At 44.8% G+C, this 23528-nt stretch overlaps 1 long non-coding RNA gene across 1 annotated transcript; it reads right to left on the bottom strand.

Moving 5' to 3' along the window:
* Positions 1-9149: 9149 nt before the first annotated feature.
* Positions 9150-23502, bottom strand: LOC113885507. Its single transcript, XR_003509232.1, has 4 exons — positions 23228-23502; positions 22247-22646; positions 10024-10098; positions 9150-9556 (listed from the first exon to the last, which is right to left on the bottom strand). It is a non-coding gene; the product is annotated as an uncharacterized LOC113885507 (long non-coding RNA).
* Between the last annotated feature and the right edge of the window lie 26 nt (positions 23503-23528).

Here is a 23528-nt window from a genome sequence, read left to right on the forward strand (position 1 = left end):
CTGTGGTCTCTCTCAAAGTATCTTAATGTACTATACTTATCCTCCTTGTGATGCTGAGATGCTATGTACTGAGATGAAATGAGGTGAATGACGTAGGCATTGTAGGGTCAGGCAACTGCTGACCTGACAGTAAGAAGAAGGATCATCTGTCTGCTCCAAGTGATCCTGGATCCCTGAGCCATGACAGTGTTGGGGTTTGGGTGCCAGAAGCAGATGATGGGGATGCTTGTGCATCCCACGCAGGACAGCGGGACAGAGCAAGATTTCATCATGCTACTCAGAACGGCGTCCAATTTAAAACTTCACAATTTTTTTTTCTGAAATTTTCCATTTAATATTTTCAGAGGGCAGTTGACTTCAGGCAGCTGAAAGGGTGGAAAGCAAAACCATGGATAAGGGGGAACTACTGAATTTACCTAAGGGGCCAAACCGGCCAGGAAGAAGGGAGCCAGTGTTTATCCGGGAAAGCAAGAAATGAAGATGGAGGGTGGACATAAAGCTGGGAAGGTAGGCATATCGGCAATGAGCGTACAGTGAGGAGGGGTGGCTAGTTCAGGACTAAGACCAGGACTGGGTCTGATTTCATGTGGTGGCTGTATGGTGTGTGCAGTAGCCCGTGAGGTGCTGGGCTTCTTGGAGGCAGCGCTCTTCAGTACTTGAAGAGGGTCAACAGTGACTCATCCCCTACTAGCTGTGACCCCTGGGACTCCAGGTAGTGATAGGATTTTCCAGATGAGAATTCTTTGGTGCCTAGGAGACACTTGATTCTGAAACAGTTCTCATACAACCAAAGAAGAGCAGAGCCTGCAAGATGTCGCTGAAATGGATGCCTGGAGAGGAACCAACCTTATTGTGATCTTCTTCATCAGCTGTTTCACTCCTGGGTCCTCGCATGCGTTGTGTCTTCTCTCCCCAATCAGCATGGCGTTACGGAATGAGCACTGGACTGAGTTATGAGGTGAGCTCAAGTTCTAGTTTAACCGTGTGACTTTAAGCAAAGCTCTGACCTTAGGCTCTCAATCGTAGAATGGGCATAGTAATTCCTATCTGTCACTGAGGGCTGTTTATTAGAAGTCATTGAGGGAATGATAAATACGAAACGGTACTTCTCCAACTTTCATATACATGCAAATCACCTAAAGATCTTGTTAAATGAATAAGGTTAGAGAAAAGCCAAACACTAGTTAAAGGCACTGTAGGTGGAGTTTACTTGGTAACCCCTACAGTTAGGGCAGAGGCTTCAGTGCAGAACTGAATTCAGCCAGGCTGTGCACAAAGGTGACTGGAATTTTAAAGGGAAGATGAAGGAGTGGGAGGGGAGATGAGCTGGGATTTGAACAAAGTCAAAGTGGTGGAAAATTACAAACGGCAGGTGGGGGGCACTGATCACTGTGATCAGGCTGTCTCTGCTAACTGGCTCATTCAGCAGGTTAGGTTTCCATCCTTCCACAGAGACTGGAAGATGGAGCCCTATCTGTCTTGCTGAGGACATTTCAGAGGGATGCCCCCAGGTTCTTAAGGAAGATACTCCTGGGTTTCAGGAGATAACATACACATCTTAAAGGGACAGAGAACATTTACAGTTGTGAGGGGTTTTTTCTTTCCTTTTTTTTAAAGTAAATGCTCTAAGGAAAGGGAAAAAAAAACAAAAGGAAGAAAATGGAGTCTGTTTGCTGTCCACCTGAAAATATCACAATGTTGTTAATCAGCTATACTCCAATATAAAATAAAAAGTTTAAAAAAATAAAATATACATCAACTTAAAAAAAGAAAATGTAGGTCAGAGGCCTATGGTCAGATGTTTGGCTGGAGCAATGGGTAAATTCTTTTGACAGCCTTGAGCTTCCCCAGGCAAGGACTCAGGGGGCTGGATCTCCCCAAGAAACCTTGAGTGCTAAAAACTATGCTAGGGAGCATAGTTTTGTTCAGGTCTCCTACTGTGGGGGCTGGACAAAACCATTTATACTGAAAGTTACACAGTTCTCAAGACTGGAGGAGGGGCGGGGCTTGAGTTTTCACACCTCTAACAGGCTCCTGGTAATGATGTTCTAGTGACCCATGGACCACACTTTGAGAAGCAAGAATCTAACGACCCTACAGAGCAAACCTGTTAATATCTGTGTACCTCGGGCTTGAAGCTTCAGCAGCCTTTGACAAGCAGTAGCATGTTCCCTTTTCTTTATTTTATAAACTAATCAAGAATCCATAATAATTTAAACTACCTGCAGAGAGAGAGTCCTTGCAGGAAAGCTGATGGTTCTTAAAAATGTTGGCACGATAGAATTACCTGAGGAAGTTGGAAAGATTCTGATGCCCTGGACACACACCCAGGCCCATTAAATCAGAATCTCGGGGGTGGGACACAGATAAAACATTTCTGAAAGCTCCTGGGTGACTCCAATATGCAACTAAGGTTGAGAAGCATCTTCAAAGAATTTAGCATCAAGTCTAGACCAGCGCTCACACCTTAAAAGAGAATTTACCCAGAACCAGACTGCCTTTGGTAGTCTGTGATGATTTTTGTAAAATGGTCTTTGGATGGCAAGGGTCAGGGATGGCATGGACATGGATGTAGGGGAAGCCTGGGCTGAATCTTCAGGGTGGAGAAGATCTGGGTCGGTGCACAGGATAGTAAAGAGGTCATTTCAGATAGGATCAAGCCTCTGAACCTCAGAGGGAAAGTACGTAGGCATGGGAAAATGGGAGAGCCTACTTTATTTACCTGGTTCTTCGTTCTCTTTCTCAATACACTGATTTCTCAAAAGCATTACCCTTCTCACATCAATGAGGAAACAGCAGATCCAAAGGCCCAAAGGTGGGGATGGGATTGTTATAGTCAAGGAATAAAAAGAAAGCAAGTGTGGCTGTAACAACATAGGTGAGGGGGCAGAGGTAGATGAGACTGTCTAAGAGAGAAAAACAACCCTGACTCATTGGATCTACTCCTTTAGCTCCAACTCCTGTGCTCTTTGCCTGTGCGTAGTCACGCTGGCGCTGCGCCTTTGTGAATGAGTGTTGCCTAAAGCCTGAAAAACACAATAGTCCAGTCTCAAGGCTCTGACTTTTAAAAAGTTGAAGAACAGAAAATAGCACCTGTCTTCTTGGAGGTTTACAGGAACACTGTAGCCACACCTATGTGGACAGTGGCAGTCATAAAGGATCCCTGCATCAAGAAGTATGCAACAACCAGCCACCTGCCTCTCCTTTCAGAGGCCCCAAATTCTAACTCAGGTAATATGGTTTTCGGGACACTAGTCCACCATCTTCTCGGTCTGCTGGCTTTCTAAATAAAGTCGCTATTCCTTGCCCCAACAATCCCTCTCTCGATTTATTGGCCTGGCATGAGGCAAGCAGTATGACCTTGGCCTTGGTAACAAGATGAGAAGGTGGTGAGATAGATGGTGGAAATGTACACCATGTTCTGGCATACCATGGTAAAACGTCTGAATTTTACTGAGAGATGGGAATCCTTTGGAGGGTTTTGAGCAGAGGAATGATTTGACTTACATTATTCTGATTGCTTTTCGATGATCGATGATAGAAGATCAGCCATGGAGACCAGTTAGGATGCTACTGCAATAATCCAAGCAAAAGATAATGATCGCTGGAAGCTGGTGGTAGCCGTAGAGGTGGTGAGAAATTGTCAGATGTATTTGAAGATTGAAGATGGAGCTAAGGGGATTTCCAAATGAATAAATTTGGGACACACACACAAAAAAGAGGAGTCAAAGATGACTCCAAAATCTTTGACCTGAACAACTAACTGCTCGTGAATTTTGCAGTAAAAGAGAGCAGAAAATGATGGTGTAGAAGTAAGGTTTTAATAAGCTGTTAACACAATAGTTGGGATGAATGAACCAGGGGTCTAAGTATCAACTGAGATGCATAAAAACAATCTTAGGTAAAAACCAAGCTTCCCAAGGCTATACTCAGTAGCACACAATTTACATAAAATTTTAAGACTGACCAACAGTAATGTTTAAAGCTTCATACATATGAAGTAAAGTGTAAAAACACATATGGAATGATAAACTGTGTAGCCAGGGCTGTGCACCATCCGGTTGCTTCACACTTTTACAACTAATGCCCAGGCCAGACCCTACTCCAGTTAAACCAGAATTTCTGGGTGTGCATCCAGGATGGATCCAGTATTTTTTAAAAAGCTTCCTAGGGGTTATAGTGTGCAGTCAAGGTGGAAAACACTGGCTTAAATTGAGAAACAACTGTGGTATGTTAGAGAAGTATAAGGAATGTTCCTCATCTATATCTTAAGCCTTGAATAGAGCATCAGTTTAAGAGCTAGATAAGAGACACCCATGCCCTAGTTAGTATGGTGTTCAGTCCAGAAACATGAAAAAACTCTTCTGCTGCTGCTAAGTTGCTTCAGTCATGTCCGACTCTGTTCGACCCCAGAGACGGCAGCCCACCAGGCTCCTCCATCCCTGGGATTCTCCAGGCAAGAACACTGGAGTGGGTTGCCATTTCCTTCTCCAATGCATGAAAGTGAAAATTGAAAGTGAAGTCCCTCAGTCGTGTCTGACTCCTAGCGACCCCATGGACTGCAGCCTACCAGGCTCCTCCGTCCAGCAGATAAGCCCACACTGTCATCTTCCAACATCAAAGAAATGGCTGATTACAAGCTTAGGGCAAAGAATGTGTACAAGCTCACCTGGAATATCTTGTCATATCAGTTATCAAGCAAGTGCTCCAAAACCGCTGAAGGCTTGTAGAAAGAAAGGACTCAAGATCTACCGTGAAGGGTTCTTTCTTGCAAAAGATGGGACAACATGAGCATCTTTAGTTAAGATGGATTAGAACATATAAGATATGTTTAAATTCATAAGTTCACAACAATCCTTTAAAAATTTTTAAACGCTAAAAAAAAAAATTAAAAAGTCTTTGGATGATACTGGAAAATTAATTCATTTTAAAACCTGGGAAAGAAAAAAAGAAATGAGCACTTATCCTGTCTCTCTTGATTCAGAGGAACCAAAGAGTTGGCGAGAGAACCTTCTCATTACACAAGTACATGCTCAGGGCTGGCCCAGCCATATTTAGAATGGGAGAGGTCACGGAGTAGCCAGAGGCAGAGGCCAGGTCTCTGGAAACTCCTCTCCTGGCAGAGCTTCTTTCCAACAAATAATGCCTCAAACTACTCTCTACATCCAGCAAGACACGCTGGTTCCATTTCCTACTTGAAATACTCCCACCATAGACTCAATGAGTTAAAATCTTGATCCTACCCCTCACTTTATGGGGTAAAACAGAGTTACAGAAATATGATGTTATAGGATCCCAAACAGGTCAGTACCAACATTTTGAAGAAGACAAAAAGAGCTCTGAATTAAGCCCCCAGAGCTGAGGCTACAAAACCTTTTGCTGATGGCCACAGGACTGGAAAAGGTGAGTTTTTATTCTGATCCCAAAGAAGGGCAGTGCCAAAGAATGTTCAAACTATTGTACAATTGCACTCATTTTATGCTCAAAATCCTTCAAGCTAGGCTTCAGCAATATGTAAACTGAGGACTTCCAGATGTACAAGCTAGGTTTAGAAAAGGCAGAGGAACTAGAGATCAAATTGCCAACACCCATTGGATCACAGAGAAAGCAAGGGAATTCCAGAAAAACCTCTATTTCCTTTTCATTGACTATGCAAAAGCCTTTGTGTGGATCACCACAAACATTCAGTCCGTCAGTTCAGTCGCTCAGTCATGTCCGATTCTTTGGGAGCCCATGGACTGTGGCATGCCAGGCTTCCCTGTCCATCACCAACTTCTGGAGCTTACTCAAACTCATGTCCATTGAGTTGGTGATGACATCCAACCATCTCATCCTCTGTCGTCCCCTTCTCCTCCTGCCTTCAATCTTTCCCAGCATCAGGATCTTTTCCAATGAGTCAGCTCTTCACATCAGGTGGCCAAAATATTGGAGCTTCAGCTTCAACATCAGTCCTTCCAATGAATATTCAGGACTGATTTCCTTTAGGATTGACTGGTTGGATCTCCCTGCTGTCCAGGGGACTCTCGAGTCTTCTCCAACACCACAGTTCAAAAGCAGCAATTCTTTGGCATTCAACTTTCTTTATAGTTCAACTCTTGCATCCATAAATGACTACTGAAAAAACCAAAGCTTTGACTAGATTGACCTTTGTTGGCAAAGTAGTCTCTGATGCTTTAATATGCTATCTAGGTTGGTCATAGTTTTTCTTCCAAGGAGCAAGCATCTTTTAATTTCATGGCTGCAGTCACCATCTGCAGTGATTTTGGAGCCCCAGAAAATAAAGTCTTTCACTGTTTCTATTAGGGAAATCCCCATCTATTTGCCAAGAAGTGATGGGACCAGATGCCATGATCTTAGTTTTCTGAATGTTGAGTTTTAAGCCAACTTTTTCACGCTCCTCTTTCACTTTCATCAAGAGGCTTTTCAGTTCCTCTACACTTTCTGCCATAAGGGTGGTGTCACCTGCATATCTGAGGTTATTGATATTTCTCCCAGTAATGTTGATTCCAGCTTGTGCTTCATGTAGCCTGGCATTTCACATGATGTACTCTGCATATAAGTTAAATAAGCAAGTGACAATATGCAGCCTTGACGTACTCCTTTCCCGATCTGGAACCAATCTGTTGTTCCAAGTCCAGGTCTAACTGTTGCTTCTTGACCTGCATATAGATTTCTCAGGAGGCAGGTCAGGTGGTCTGGTATTTCCATTTCTTGAAGTATTTTCCACAGTTTGTTGTGATCCACACAGCCAAAGGCTTTGGCATAGTCAATAAAGCAGATGTTTTTCTGGAACTCTCTCACTTTTTCGATGATCCAACGGATGTTGGCAATTTGATCTCTGGTTCCTTTGCCTTTTCTAAATCCAGCTTGAACATCTGGAAGTTCATATATTGTTGAAGCCTGGCTTGGAGAATTTTGAGCATTACTTTGCAAGCATGTGAGATGAGTGCAACTGAGTGGTAGTTTGAGCATTCTTTGGCATTGCCTTTCTTTGGGATAGGAATGAAAACGGCCTTTTCCAGTCCTGTGGCCACTGCTGAGTTTTCCAAATTTGCTGGCATATTGAGTGCAGCATGTTCACAGCATCATCTTTTAGGATTTGAAATGGCTCAACTGGAATTCACCTCCACTAGCTTTGTTCGTAGTGATGCTTCCTAAGGCCCACTTGACTTCGCATTCTAGGATGTCTGGCTCTAGGTGAGTGATCACACCATAGTGGTTATCTAGGTCATGAAGATCTTTTTTGTATAGATCTTCTGTGTATTCTTGCCACGTCTTCTTAATATCTCTCCTTCTGTTAGGTCCATACCATTTCTGTCCTTAATTGTGCCCATCTTTGCATGGAATGTTCCCTACAGTGCAAAATCAGAAAGTGTGATGCCTCTAGATTTGTTCTTTTTTAGGATTTCTTTGGCTATTTAGGGTTTTACGATAGGTTTCCCTAAAAGGTATTCTAAAAATGCCATTAGAAATTTGATAGGGATTACACTGAGTCTGTAAATTCCTTTGGGTAGAATGGATATTTTCACAATATTAATTCTTCCAATCCAGGAACATGGAATATCTTTCCATTTATTTGTGTCTTCTTCTTTTCCTTCCCTTTTTTTTTCTTGTATCCTCTTTAGGCTCTTTCATCAATGTCTTATACTTCTCAGTGTACTGGTCTTTTACCTCCTTGGTTTATTTAATTATTTGGATGCTATTGTAAATGAGATTGCTTTCTTTTTTGCTATAATCTTTTTTATTTCTGAAAATAAAATAATGGCCCTTTTTATTAATGATTTTAATAAACTGAGTCTTTTTTTTTCTTACTAGTCTAGCTAAAGATTTGTCAATTTTGTTGATCCTTTTAAAGAATCAGCTTTTGGTTTTGTTGATTTCCTCTTTACATTTTTTCTACATTTTTATTTCATTTATTTTGGCACTAATCTCTATTATTTCCTTCCTTCTGTTTGTGTTGGGTTTAGTTTGCTCTTCTTTTTTAGTATCTTGAGGTACAAGGTTAGGTTATTGATTTGAGATCTTCCTTTTTTTTTAAATATAGATGTTTACAGCTATAATTTTCCATCTAAGCACTGTGTTGGTTGCATAAACTTTGGTATGCGGTGTTTTTGTTTTCATTCATTTCAAAATATTTCCTAATATCCTTTTTGATTTCATCTTTGACCTTTTAGTTATTTAGGAGTATGTTGTCTGTGTGCTAGTCACTCAGTCATGTCTGACTCTTTGAGACCCCATGGACCCATGAGACCCACCAGGCTCCTCTGTTCATGGGATTTTCCAGGCAAGAATACCAGAGTGGGTTGCCATTCCCCTCCAGCGGATCTTCCCAACCCAGGGATTGAACCCAGGTCTCCTGCATTGCAGGCAAATTCTTTATTGTCTGAACTAACAGGGAAGCGTAATATCCACATAATTGTGAATTCCTCAAATTTCCTTTTGTTAATGATTTCTAATTTCACTCCATTGTGATCAGAGAATAAGCTTTTGTATGATTTCAATTATTTTACTTTTTAAAGATTTATGTGATTGCCTAACATATGGTCTATACTTAAGAATGTTTTTTAGGGAGACTTCCCTGGTCCAGTGGTTAAGAACCCACCTTGCAGTGCAGGGGATGTGAGTTTGATTCCTGGTTGGGGAACTAAGACCCCACATGCCACACAGAAACTAAGCCTGATGCCGTGTGCTGCAACTAAGACGTGAAGCAGCCAAATAAGCGCCCAGAGTGTTTCCCAGGCACTTGAGCAGAATGTGTTCTGTAGTTGCTGTGTGGAATGTGCTTACACATGTCTACCGCGCGCTCACTCACTCAGTTGTGTCTGACTCTTTGTGACCCCATGAACTGTAGCCTGCCAAGCACGTCTGTCCATGGGACTTCCCAGGTAAGAATAGTGGATTGGGTTGCCATTTCCTTCTCCAGTGATAGATGTCTATTAGCTTAGCTATCTATTAACTTAGAAAGCTTAGGTTGCTTTCTTGCTCTTTTAGATAGCTTGTTGTTAGTGTACAGAAATACAATTGATTTTTATATATTGGTTTTATATCTGCAACTTTACTAAATTCATTTATGAGTTTTAGCAGTTTCAGGGTGGCCTTCAGAGTGATCTGTATCATGTGATCTGTAAACAGATTTCATTCTGATGAAATTCTGACTAGATGCCTTTTATTTATTTATTTTTTTCTTGCCAAATTGATTTGACTAAGACTTCCAGTCCTATGTTGGATAGAAATGGTGGTAGTGGGCATCCTTGTCTTATTTCTGATCCTAGGAGGAAAGGCTTTTAACTTTACACCATTGAGTATGACGTGAGCTGTGGGTTGAGGAATAATGCTTCCATACTTAATCTGTCGGTATGGAACAGATCCTTCCATACTTAATCATACTCAATCCTATCATGAAAGGATGTTGAATTTTGTCAAAGGTTAAACGTACTTCTTTCTCTTAAGGTATGACCTAGAAGAAGCATGTATCACTTTTGCTCACATCCTACTGGCCAGGATTAAGGGCTGCACGTGCATTCCTTGGAGATTTCATGGGTTCAGTTTCAGATTACTGCAAAAAAGTAAATATAGAAAATTAAAAAAAAAAGCCAGTCAGATGAATTTTTTTTGGTTTCCCAGTGCATATAAAAGTAATGTTTACACTGTATTGTAATTTGTTAAGTGTGCAGTAGTATTATGTCTAAGAAAATAATGTACATATCTTAATTTAAAAAGTTTGTTGCTAAAAACGCTATCATCTGAGCCTTCTGCAAGTAGTAATCTTTATGCAATAGTAGTAGCATCAGAGATAACTGATCACAGATCACCATAGCAAAAATAAGAATGATGAAAGTTTAAAATATTATGAGAATTACCAAAAATGTGACACAGAGACACAAAGTGAACAAATACTGTTGACAAAAAATGGCGCCTATAAACTTGCTTGATGCAGCATTGCTACAAACCTTTAATTTGTAAACACACATACACAGATAAACAAAGCAAAGCTCAATAAAATGAGGTATGCTTGTACTTAACTGTAACAGTGGCTGGGAGAATGTAGTCTTTCTCATGGATGGGTTTATACCTTGCCAAACTTTGGTGACTCTATCCCTAGAAAAAGAAAACAGAATGGATTTGAGGATTCAACCGACAGCGTCTTCCATAACATCCTGATAAGGGCCTTCCCTCTACCCTTTCTGATTGTGCCTGTCTAGGGGGAGAGAAGACTAGCCTGCTGCCCTTATCGGGAAAATAAACGAACAGTAACAGTATTTGCTTTGAGGAAGAGGGTGCTAGGGACACAGGTGAGAAGAAAATGTCCGTTCCAAAGCCTTTTTGAACTTTAATACATGTGAATGTATTAACTAATTAAATATTTTTAATGAAGTAATAAAATTAGCATTATCCTATCTGCTTAGTAAACCTCTGTATCTGATTTACTGACCAAAAGTTTTTTGCACCCTCACCCTCAGCCCCTCCGAGAGGGTTATAGATGTGGCATGAAGCTCAGGGCACATTAAATTGTATAGAATCAGTATGGCTGGGTAAGCCCAATGGGCCTGCATGGGGAGAGGAGGCCTGGAGAGGAATGCAAATTCAGACAAGCCCTTGGGAGAGTTGCTCTGCCTGTCAGTGGATCCAGTCGGCATTGGGCCTTCCCTGTGCTCTTTCTAATTGTGCCTGTATAGGGGGAGAGAAGACTAGCCTGCTGCCAGGCCCTTATCCCGGCACTGCCCATACTCAAGAGGAGGAGGAGGCCAGGGCCCTGAGGGCCAGAGGGGCTGGGGAGCTGGGCCTAGAGACACAGCCAGCTCCTTGGGTGGGCTGTGCGGCTTGCCCTTTCAAGCAGGAAGCCTTTGACACGTTTGCCAGGCAGGGGCCTCAGCTGCCCTTATCTGGCATTCATCTCTTCCCCAACATTCATGACTCAAAAGAACCTTGAATCAACTTCAGGCCTGTGTGGGGTGAGGGCTGGGGGGCCACCAGCAGTGAATCCCTTACCCTAGAGCACAGGGTCAGCCCCCTTCAGTGGCCCCAGCTGGGCCACAGGGCAGAGCACAGGACAGACACCTTCTCACCCCCGGTGCACAGACAGTGAGAGTGTCCTGCTCCCTGGACTGACTCTCAGCACCCCTTGGGCTCCCCACAGCTTACTCTTTAATGCCCAAGGAACTCTGTGTACACAGAGAAACACAGCCAGCTCCACACTTTGTCTCACATGCAACATGGGAAAGCGGAAACAGTTAACATTTCTTTAAATATTCACATACTATGTCTGACTCTTTGCAACCACAAGGACTGCCCCATGCCAGGCTTCCCTGTCCTTCACTACCTGCGGGATTTTGTTCAAAACTTAGCAAAATCCCGGAGGTAGTGAAGGACTTTTTTGAGCAGTGAAGGACAGGGAAGCCTAGCATGCTGCAGTCCATGGGGTCGCAAAGAATCGGACACGACTTAGCGACTAAACAATAAACCCCCACAGTTAACAAATTGACCTTTTATAATTTTAACAAAGTAGATTGCCCTGAACATTTGAAGTTAAGTGTAGTCAATGACACTCTTCCGAATTCTGATGATTCAGTCTCATAAATGTTTTAAACACCTTTAAAAATCGACCAATAAGACTATAATCATCACAAAACCGGATCTGCATACTCATACTCAAACTGGTTGCAAATGCTAATATGTAGATCAAACTTTATTATCTCGAGTCAGCAGCCCTAGCAGCAGACAAGAGAGGCACTATGCACTCATTTGCCATGCATCACTGCCCTCTCCTGGGGCTCCCATGCAGCAGCTCCACTGGAGTCCCCTCACCAGAGCTCTGTACCCCAAACTGTCCTGGACAGAGTGGCTGGACCAGAGGTGGGTCCTGGACTCTGAGTTAGGGCCCCATGGACTGGTCAGGTATGCAAGGCAGACCAACCTGCAAAGCTAGCACAAAAGTTTTGTCCAAGAAGTGATATAGAGGGTGACAGTCAACCAAGGTAATCAGCTTCTCACTCTTGGGGTACACAAATGTGCCTCTCTGAAAGAGGAAGAGGGCAAGGGCTGAAGACTCACAGAGGGCAGCAGGCAGAGCCCCCGCAAGGAAACTGGGGACCAATTGGCCAGAAGTAGCTGGAGCAGGAGAAAGAAAGGGAGACACTAGGGCCAGAGTGTGAGTGACACTCTGGAAGCTGGTGACATGGGAACATCCAGGCCCATTTCTTCTGAAGGACCTGGCTGAGCGGTGGGGCTGGCTGGTTTCTTCCTTCTGTATTCTCATACAAAGGGAATGGGCAGAAGATGTTCTGAGTTGAGGTGATAATATGTGCTGTGGTCAACTGCACTGGAAACAGAAGCTGATCCAGAGACCTGTGTGCAGGAAGTAAGGGAAGCAGGACAGGGTGGAGGGAGAAATTGAACTGAAACTGAACTCTGGCTTCATCTGACCCCATGGGGAGGCCAGAGCCAGGATCACTCATCACTTGTCCAGAGTGAGGTAAGAGGATTTGGCAAGCTCTGGGTCTAAGAACTCTGGGTGAGGCAGCTTCCTTCAGCCAGAAGCCATTCAACGGATTCCAACACTGGGACCTGAAGGGCAGGCTGTGCAGCCAGCCCTGAACTAGAGGTGGCAGACTGGATCACCGAGTGTGAAGAAGGCCAGTGGTCAAAGCCGTGGTTACGGGGACCTGCTCAGATGTGGTTATGGGGACCAGGCTTGTGGAGTTGTGCAGAGTTCAGGGACATAAACTTCTCAGGGCCTGGGGGAAGGGGAGCATGGAATCAAGTTCTCCTTCTAGACTGAGGCTGGGGCTCATGAGACAGGGCAAGTCTGGTGATGAACATGAAGTGTGGCCAGTGCATGGAAGGTATCTAAAGTCACATCAGCAACAGAGACCTCAGAGAGCCTGTGGAGACGGTGGAAGCAGGGAAGAGAAGAAACATTTACAGGGAAGGGAGATTCGGATACTCGGAGGAGGAGGCGCATAGTCCTGTCTGAGTGGGTAACTAGGAGAGGGGAGCCAGGAGAACTAGTGCTCCAGGAAGGAAGCAGCCTCAGACCAGACCGAAAGCCCTTTTCTCCTGCCCCAACACACAGAGCAGTGGTTCCATAAAGCCAGTTCAGCTGGCTGCCCCTAGATGGCAGTGTGTGCACGCGCAGGAGCTAGCACGCACTGCTCCCCAGGGACAGCCAGCTTCTCTCACGGAACCGGGGGAAAGTCCCCAGAGCTGTGAGGCAGCCAGGCAGAAGCGCTTGTGATGTGTACAGCATCCACCTCTGCTCTGCTCTGCTTCAGGCAGCTGGGGCAGGTGCCTCTCTGTCCCCCTCCCTGGGGTTCCTATCAAGGGTCCCTCCTGGCAGAGCCTGAGCATAGGGGTCCCAGGGGCTCAGTGAATCCCCAAATCCATGTGATCATGACTCTCCAGTCTGGGGTGGAAGATTGAGACACAAAGGTCTGGACATAAAGCCAACAGTTCTGGTTCTACGTCTTATGGGGTGAGTGACTCACTCTGAGCCTACCTTTCCATGTTGTTTTACAAACGCATAGCTTTGTCAAAGTCAGTTCACATGAGATTATTTCAGAAGGAATAATTCTTCACTGTCAAGTGATTTTCACATTTGCACACAGTCCACAGTTCCCCTAGTAGACAGCTTTCAGGGGCAAAGCTGGGGTTGACCTTACTCTTAATCTCGCTGATTGGCACCCTCCCTCTGACGTCTTACTGGCAACATCTGGACCTTCCTGCTTTGGCAAAACTGTCTTCACCCATTTGGAGAAATTACAGTAGGGTTGACTCACAGGCAGTCAAGGCTGGAAGGGCCCTGGGAGGTTACCTACTAAACAACTGTCCCCTCTCTCCCACCCTCAGTTTATAGGTTGGACAACTAAGGAGAGATAGGTAGGACTCCCCGTTACCATCATCTATGACAGTCCTGGCCTCCACCATTAAAGTATGCTCCACTGTGTCCTGTGCTCACACATGGGATCCTATCACAAATCTCTAGGGTCTGGTAGGGATACTTCTGAGGACAGAAGACTCACAGCCGCGGTGGCCGCTGCATATCGGAGCAAGAAGCCCTTGGAAATTTACAAATTCTTTAAAACAGATATTTGGGTAGGCATTGGGTGACAGGCTAACAAATTACTTTCTTTTTACCTTTCTCCACGGCTCTCTGATCTTTTCAAGAAAGGCAACCTTAATTCAAGACAGCTCAGGGTGAAAGATGTTAGCGCCCGGCTCACCTGAGTCCTGCCATACTTGACCCTGACTTCCTCACTCCAAGGGTCACTGATTCCTTCATTCCAGCTCAATCATTCCCACCCGTGGATACATCCCTCTGTCCGACCTAGCCTCGTGCAACCACTCCTGTCTTTTGTAGTCAATGAGGGCCCTCCAGCTCCACTCCCATCTTCTCCTTTCTCTCCGTCTACTGGCCCTTCCAGCTATCACTTCTCTCCCCCAACACCCACAGCTCATGATGCAACACTTCAGTGCTTTCTCTTCAATTGTCTTCAACCCTCTGTACCATTGTTTTCTATTATGCCTTTCCAGCAACTCCCTCCACACTTTGATCAATTCTCCGGTCTGTGCTCTCTACACCGGGACACACCCCAGTCGCTGAGGACTGATGAAGGCTGTCTCATTTGAGCTGTGACTCTGACTCTGGTTCACCATCCTCAAACCTTCCTGCCTGCCTTCCTCAGAAGCTTCTCTCATTTTCTACTAAGTTTCTCTAAAAATCCCTGGATCCCACCAAACAGCCACTTTCTTTCTTTCTTTTTTTTTTTTTTTTAGCCACTTTCTTTTAACAGGTGACCTATTTCTCCTATTTTCAGAAGGAAAAAAAAAAGCCTGCTTTCACTCAGGGACCCCCACTAAACCCACAAACATCTGTATCCAACTCGGCTCTTCAGTTTTTGGTTGCCCACTTGTCCTGAATCCCAGTCCCTCCCACCTTCTCCAGCAAGCATCATCTCTTTTCCTTCAGACTCTTGGATCTCTCCTCTTCTACTGTCTTTCCTGCATCATTTAAACGTCTTCAAGTCTCTCTCTTCATAAAAAATCCAAACAAACCTCTCCTTCAGCCTCTTACCCCCATCATCTTCCAGCTAACGATCTCACTCTGAGCCTCATTTAGTCTCCAGCCCACTTTTGACTCAATTATTCCACTAACCCAGCTCTCTGAAGCTGCCGATCCTCATTATTCCTCAGCTTCATCTTGCAGTCCTCCTTGCAACACTGGAAACTGGGGGCCACTCCTTCCTTCCTGAAACCCTCATTTCCCTTGACTTGTATACATACTACCTTTCTGGCTTTGCACCTGCCTTGCTGATGCTCTTTCTCAGGTTAATTAAGCCCTCTTCTTTTCTCTTTCTGGTTGGCCCCACGTTCATCGGGATTCGGCCTCAGTTACTCTCCCTTCTCAACTCCCAGTCCCAGGATAATTTCCTCTACTTTTATAGTTATTAATCAGCTTCTCTGTGCAGCTCTCTCAAGAATCATTCTCCTTTTCTTTCTGTCAAACAGGCTTGGACTTATTTCTTTAAATTACATTTCCCAGCCTCTCATGGAGCTAAGGACTTCCATGTGACCAGACTTGGCCAATGAGGCATAAGCAGCAGGCAGTGGGGATTTCTGGGAGAGGTGTGCTTTCCTTAACACAGGTGCTGCTCCTTCATCCATTCTGCTCTTTCTCCTGCATATGTGGAATGCAGTTGGGAAGCTGGAGTTGCAGCAGCCACTGTATGACCACAGCTGACTCTGAGGATGCAAGCTTCCCAGTAAGGAGAGCCAGAGCAGACTGACAGGGCAGACCTGGGCCCTGAATGACCAGTCTTGCTCTGCTTACCTTCAAACTTGGCGTTACGTCAGAATTTTCAATAAAGAGAGCAACAAAGAGCAACAAATACCATTTAGTTAAAGCAGTGTGGTTGGGTTGATGTTACAGGAACCGAAAACAAGTTCTGATTAATACAGTTCTCAAATATATAATGTTGCTTAGGTGTTTCTCCTGAACTTCAAACAGCAATTTGGACCTCTTTTCTCTATCCAGAAATCTCTCAAAGGGAAGAGGTCCAAGTTGTGACCCCCTCACCAAATACACACAGAGTCACTTGGATTCCTGGTCTCAGTAAACAGCATCACTGTCCATGCAGCCAGAATTCCTATTAGTCACCATCCTAGTAGTTCCCCCTCAGTTCTACCTCCTAAATATATTTTCAATCTGTTCACCTCTTACCATTTCCTCATTATCAATTTTCTGAACCACTGTACAGGTTCCTTCGTAACTATTTTAAAATTTTGGTCCCTCCAATCCTTCTGCAGCCTTAGGGATCTTCTCAAAGCACAAGTGTAATAATGTTACTATTTTGCCTAAAACCTTTCAGTGACTGCTTAGGGCCTAAGGAATACCAGGCATATATATACTGTAAAACTCTGCCAAGAATTAGGCTGGTCCTGCACCCACCACCTCTTCTTTGGCAAAGATGTTGCTCTACTGACCACAGGGATGGACATGTTGACCTGTACCTGGTGGAACTAGGGAAACCTCTCTCCCTTGCCACAGTGATTGGTTCAAGAGTGGGCACATGACCAGAGTTTGGCCAATTAAAGGCCTTCCTTGGGATTCCTAGAGTGTAGAGTTATGTGGAGTCACATTTCCAACATGGGGCAAGCTCTGAGCACTAGGAGAAACAAAGAGAAAAGGGCTCCTGGTCTGTGTAGCCCACAGGATCAGCCCCTAGTATCCAGAATCGATCGAGTTTCAAGTTCTTCTTTTTGATTTTGTGAATGACTTGAGTATGCTTCTAATAATTTTCCTTCCTTTGGCCTAAGCTAGTTTCGGTAGGGTTCTGTCACTTCCAACCAAAACATCCTGACTAAAGTGAGGACCCTTGGTCGTCTGGCCCTAATAAGGCATCTTTCCAAGAAAACAGAGTTTCTTCTAGCTTAGAGGATGTTTTACAAACGTTATTTCATTTGATTCTTACTACAAGCTTGTGAGGTGGGTTCTACTATCTTGACTTCACAAATAAGTAAGGCTCAGAGATGTAAAATATTTTGCTCATGATCAAGAGGCTGAGAATTAGGAACACTTGGACACCAAATCCCTCTTATATTCAAGGTGTTTCTGTTTATTCCCTACCTCTTGTCCTGTACACACACACAGAGAAGTGCTAGAGTGGAGCCCAGCGTGAGCAAAAGCAGCCCTGGGACAAGGACCAGACTGGGGCGGGGCGGGGGGCGGAGTGGGGCAGTGGGGGAGGGGGGTGATGGGAGGGTTAAAGGAGGAAGTCAGAGGATGGTAATGCCAAGTTCCTCCATTTAAATTTTATAGCCACTCCAGGTCCAGGAGAAGAAAGTACTCTCAGCTTCTTTCTTTTACCCCTCCTTGTACTATTTTCTGTTCTGATAATCTATACCTCAGGCTTGCAGTAGGTGCAATAATTCAGTTATATTCTTGGCAATTACAGTTCTAGGGGCTAGCCCAGAAACTAAATCACCGTTCAAATACAGCCCTTTTATGAGTTGGGACTGTCCATATCTCCATTCTTCCGCTTTAGGTTACATGGTACTTTTTCTTCCTTCTTTCAGTGCTATTGAGATGTAACTGACCTATGGCACTGTGTAAGTTCAAAGTATATGGTAAAATGATTTGATCTACAAGTATCAAAATGATTACCACAATAAATTTAGTGAGCAACCATTAACTCATACATTAAGAGAAACAAAATAAATTTTTCTCCTTGTGATGAGAACTCAGGATTTCTTCTCTGAATGACTTTCATATGTAACATACAGCGGTGTTAATTACATCCCTAGTACTGTATCTCACAACTAGAAGCTTGTCCCTTTCGACAGTCTTCATCCAATCCCCCTCCTGCCCAGGCCCCGCCTCTGGTAACCACAGATTTGATCTCTTTCTCCCGTGAGTCTGCTTTTGAAGCATGTAATTGACCTACAACACTGTCAGTCTCGGTGCACAACATAGTGATTTGATATTTCTGTACATTTCAAAATGATAACCACTGTGATTCCTTTTAGTTTTTAAAAAAGGAAAAGAAAATGGGCCTGCTCTGTTTTGAGTGTCCCTGATGCTCTCTGAAAGCCACAACAAATTATTGTAAAAATGGGTCAGGTAAAGCTTGGTGGGTCTCAAAGGGCAGCTGGGAATGGCAGGTGAGTGTCACAGTAACTCTCAGTGAGGGCTGGTGGGGGTGGGGTGGCGGCCTTGCTGGCTTTAGGGCACTTCCCTCACCCCCTTCATGTCCTGCAGCAGTATGGCCAACTGCGCCAGGAAGCAGCTGTCTCTCTGAGGCTGCTCATGCTGGCAGGACCACTAACATCATGGGGTCCATGATTCACAAAGTTGGCTTTACTCTCTCCTCCTTGTTCTAGGCTCACGACATTCTTCACCATCCAGGGTTAAGCAGAAATCATCAGGTGTGGATGATCATCTTTCCAATCCCAACCTTCACTGGAAATATCGTCTCTGCCTCCACATCCCTCTTAATAATGGTGGGGGCATCCTTCTACCAGAGGGGACAGCACCATTCCTGCCCACATCCCATCTCCTTCTACTTCTTCTTCCGAATCATCACTCCTGCCATCTCTCCTGAGTCATTCCTATCACTCTGCAAGCTTGTTCTACTCCCTCCACATTTGAATAAAATCCAAATATCCTAACCAAAATTAAAATTAGATATGGCTATAAGCACTGGAAAACAAAGGATGAAGTAGGTAGCCCAGAGTAGATACAGCAAATCCCTAAACATCAGGAACCCAAAAACTTGTTGCCCTAACATCCTCAACACACAGCTTCCACTTCAGCATTGAATAAGCCTGCTTGAGCTGCAGCTACATCTTTACATATTCCATTGGTCAGGAGAAAACAATGGCTGAGGCCAGGACACCACTTCCCTTTACAGCTACTTATCCGGTGTTGCACATGCTCACCTCCATTTACTTCCTGTTGGCTAGAACTGAGTCATGTGATCATGCGGAGCCCTGAGGGAGTCCTAGAAACTTGGTTTTAGTCAAGGGAGCTGTGTGGCCAGCTAGAATTGGAAAGTCTATAATAAAGGAAATAGGGGAGAATGGCTGTTAGGGTCATCCAGCATTCTCTGCCAAAGCCTCCTGTCCTTCCGCATCCCTTCTAGACCTCTCCCAGTTCTGTGTTCCCTGTTGGAGAAGCTGTCCAAACACAACCGCTCTACCATGGCGTGGCAGCCACCCACTACTCTAGGAACACTGCCCTTATCATGCGCACCAATGACTTTCATGTTGCCAGAATCAAAGGCTCCTTCCCTTTCTTCATCTTATCTGGTTTCTGAGCAGCATCTAACACAGCTGACCACTCTTTTCTGGAAACACTGTTTTGTCAGTCTCTGGGATATAGCACTCTCTGGTTCTCCTTTCGCTTCCTCAGCCTTTTGAAAAAGAAGCCTTTTTCAGTCTTCTTTCTTGCTCTGACTCTTCTGACTCCTCTGGGTCTCTCTTGAACCCCCCTCCCCCCTTCTACATCTACCTCTTTGGCCTGGGTGACTCCCTCAGATCCCAAGGCATTTACCATCTTTAGAATGATGTCTCTCAAAGCCTCACCTGCAGCCCACGCCTCTCTTCTGGGTGTGTAGTGACTGGACAATTGAACTGGATCTCTGATGGGCATCTTGAACTCAACATAAACACAGGATTCTTGATGTGCCTGTCTGAGCTGTAGTCCCTTTCCTCCAGCCTACCCTAACCAATAAATGAGGCACTGTTCACCCACTTACTCCAGCCAGAAACTTGAAAGTCATCTTTCGTTTCTCCGTTGCCTCCCCCACATCCATCCTATGGATGTCCACGTTCAAAACAGCATCTTTCAACTACTGATCTTAGTGTGGCCATCAGTTTGGTCCAAACCACAATGAGTTTGGGCCAGGGCTGCCATAAGAGTCTAACTGTCGCCTTGCTTTCATTTTTGCCTGCCACCCACCCAATTTATTCTTCACACAGTAGAAAATCAGGATACATTAGTCTTCTGCATAAAACCCTTCAATGCTTTAATGAAAGGTCTCCAACCTAAATCAAATCCCTTATGATTATACAGTGGAAGTGAGAAATAAATTTAAGGGACTAGATCTGATAGACAGAGTGCCTGATGAACTATGGACAGAGGTTCGTTACATTGTACAGGAAACAGGGATCAAGACCATCCCCATGGAAAAGAAATGCAGAAAAGCAAAATGGCTGTCTGGGGAGGTCTTACAAATAGCTGTGAATAGAAGAGAAGTGAAAAGCAAAGGAGAAAAGGAAAGATATAAGCATCTGAATGCAGAGTTCCAAAGAATAGCAAGGAGAGATAAGAACGCCTTCCTCAGCTATCAATGCAAAGAAATAGAGGAAAACAATAGAATGGGAAAGACTAGAGATCTCTTCAAGAAAATGAGAGATACCAAGGTAACATTTCATGCAAAGGTGGGCTCAATAAAGGACAGAAAAGGTATGGACCTAACAGAAGCAGAAGATATTAAGAAGAGGTGGCAAGAATACACAGAAGAACTGTATAAAAAGGAGCTTCACGACCCAGATAATCACGATGGTGTGATCACTCATCTAGAGCCAGACATCCAGGAATGTGAAGTCAAGTGGGCCTTAGAAAGCATCACTATGAACAAAGCTAGTGGAGGTGATGGAATTCCAGTTGAGCTATTTCAAATCCTGAAAGATGATGCTGTGAAAGTGCTGCATTCAATATGCCAGCAAATTTGGAAAACTCAGCAGGGGCCACAGGACTGGAAAAGGTGAGTTTTCATTCCAATCCCAAAGAAAGGCAATGCCAAAGAATGCTCAAACTACCACACAATTACACTCATCTCACATGCTAGTAAAGTAATGCTCAAAATTCTCCAAGCCAGGCTTCAGCAATACGTGAACCGTGAACTTCCAGATGTTCAAGCTGGTTTTAGAAAAGGCAAAGGAACCAGAGATCAAATTGCCAACATCTGCTGGATCATCAAAAAAGCAAGAGAGTTCCAGAAAAACATCTATTTCTGCTTTATTGACTATGCCAAAGCCTTTGACAGTGTGGATCACAATAAACTATGGAAAATTCTGAAAGAGATGGGAATACCAGACCACCTGACCTGCCTCTTGAGAAACCTATATGCAGGTCAGGAAGCAACAGTTAGAACTGGACATGGAATAACAGACTGGTTCCAAATAGAAAAAGGAGTATGTCAAGGCTGTATATTGTCACCCTACTTATTTTACTTATACACAGAGCACATCATGAGAAACGCTGGACTGGAAGAAGTACAAGCTGAGATTAAAGACTGCCGGGAGAAATATCAATAACCTCAGATATGCAGATGACACCACCCTTATGGCAGTAAGTGAAGGGGAACTAAAAAGCCTCTTGATGAAAGTGAAAGAAGAGAGTGAAAAAGTTGGCTTAAAGCTCACCATTCAGAAAACTAAGATCATGGCATCTGGTCCGATCACTTCAGTGGGAAATAGATGGGGAAACAGTGGAAACAGTGTCAGACTTTATTTTTGGGGGCTCCAAAATCACTGCAGATGGTGACTGCAGCCATGAAATCAAAAGACTAAGTTTACTCCTTGGAAGGAAAGTTATGATCAACCTAGATAGCATATTCAAAAGCAGAGACATTACTTTGCCAACAAAAGTCCGTATAGTCAAGGCTATGGTTCTTCCAGTGGTCATGTATGGATATGAGAGTTGGACTGTGAAGAAGGCTGAGCACCAAAAAATTGATGCTCTTGAAATGTGGTGTTGGAGAAGACTCTTGAGAGTCCCTTGGACTGCAAAGAGATCCAGTCCGTCCTAAAGGAGATCAGTCCTGGGTGTTCATTGGAAGGACTGATGCTGAAACTGAAACTCCAATACTTTGGCCACCTCATGCGAAGAGTTGACTCACTGGAAAAGACCCTGATGCTGGGAGGGATTGGGGGCAGAAGGAGAAGGGGACGACAGAGGATGAGATGGCTGGATGGCACCACTGACTTAATGGACACGAGTTTGAGTAAGCTCCAGAAGTTGGTGATGGACAGGTAGGCCTAGCGTGCTGTGATTCATGGGGTCGCAAAGAGTTGGACACAACTGGGCACCTGAACTGAACTGAACCAAACCTAGACACAGTCTTACATGTCTTGGTCCCCGCCCACCTCCCCATATCATCCTGGTTCTCTTTCCCAGGCTCCATACTCTGGCCATATTATTTTTGTTTTTTTTCCTTCCTAGCTCCTTGACACATTCACAACTTACCTTTCTCAGGACCTTGGCACAAGCTGTTCTTGATTTGGGAGAATTTCTCTCCCTGGCTTTTCCCAGCACTATCTCCTCATTCTCTTGACTTGAATTCCAACATCAACTCCTCAAAGACATTTTTCCTGCTGGCTCCACCTAAAGAATTAATGGCTCCTATCTTCTAACCCAGTCCCTTGTTCTTCTCCCAGCATTTACTTCAACTTGCAATTATGTCTCCATCACCAAAAATCAGCTTTATGGAGTAAGAGGCTTCCGCTGTCTTGTTTATGGCTGTATCCTGAGCATCAAATCAGGGCCGGGCACTCAATCAAACACCCACTATCTCCTCTAGATGAACGGATGGGCAGTTCTCCAAGGTCTCTGAGCTGTCTGGGTGTCAGAGGCTGGCTGCATACCCCTTAATAAGAAAAAACTGAGAATGGACCCAACAGTTCCTTTACAAGATCTCCTCCTTACATTGCATTTAACCTGTTGGTTGCTTTTACCATAAGGTGGAGCAACCAGTCTGTTGGCCCAGTTCTAACAGATTCGAATTTCCTGCTGCCCAGCAGAATAGCCTAGTTCTTCCCCACTGAATGAGTTCTAGGCTCAGTGGCGGTGCCTGGGTCTCATTTTTCAGATAGGTGGGTTGAGACCCCAAGAGGTCAGCCTTTTTAACACCAGAGCCCAGTCGGCACTGTGAATACCTGTCTACCACAGGCTGTACCTCTAGCCCCCCTTTCCCCTCAAGAACCCTCTCAGCCATCTTCTCAGGATGAAGGTGAGGGACAAATCTCGGCAGGTGGTCCAAAGAAAGCCTGGTATTTTTAGCACCAAAGCTACCAGGAGCCAGTCTTTACCTGCCGGTGGGTGTGTAAAGGAATAAACGTTAATTTACTATTCTAGGTTGGAATCGTACCCCCACTCCCAGACTCTGAGGCCGGGCAGGAACGCCTTTCTGTATCTTCAATTCAGCCATTTTTCTAACCCTGCGCTCACCTCTCTACCCGGTCACCCTCGTCGTGCCCCGCCGCGAAACGTGGCCCCCAGAGCTCGCGCTCTCAAGGAGGCTGGGTTCCGGTTGGGTCAGTGACAACGCCGACGTGGCGTCCGCATATTGCGGAGGCCCCAAACGCGGGGTGCGGGTCCCGCCTAGGCCTGCGCCACGAACCCACCCGGCGAGCGCCGACCAGAGCCGCCTTCGCCTCCCGCCCCGCCCAGACTGGTTCGAAGGGGCCCGGGGCCCCGCGGGCTCAGCCCGGGCGCGGACTGGAAGGCCGGGAGGGGCGGGGCGGGGGCG

Source organism: Bos indicus x Bos taurus, chromosome 28 (assembly GCF_003369695.1).
Source record: "Bos indicus x Bos taurus breed Angus x Brahman F1 hybrid chromosome 28, Bos_hybrid_MaternalHap_v2.0, whole genome shotgun sequence".
Lineage (NCBI taxonomy): Eukaryota > Metazoa > Chordata > Mammalia > Artiodactyla > Bovidae > Bos > Bos indicus x Bos taurus.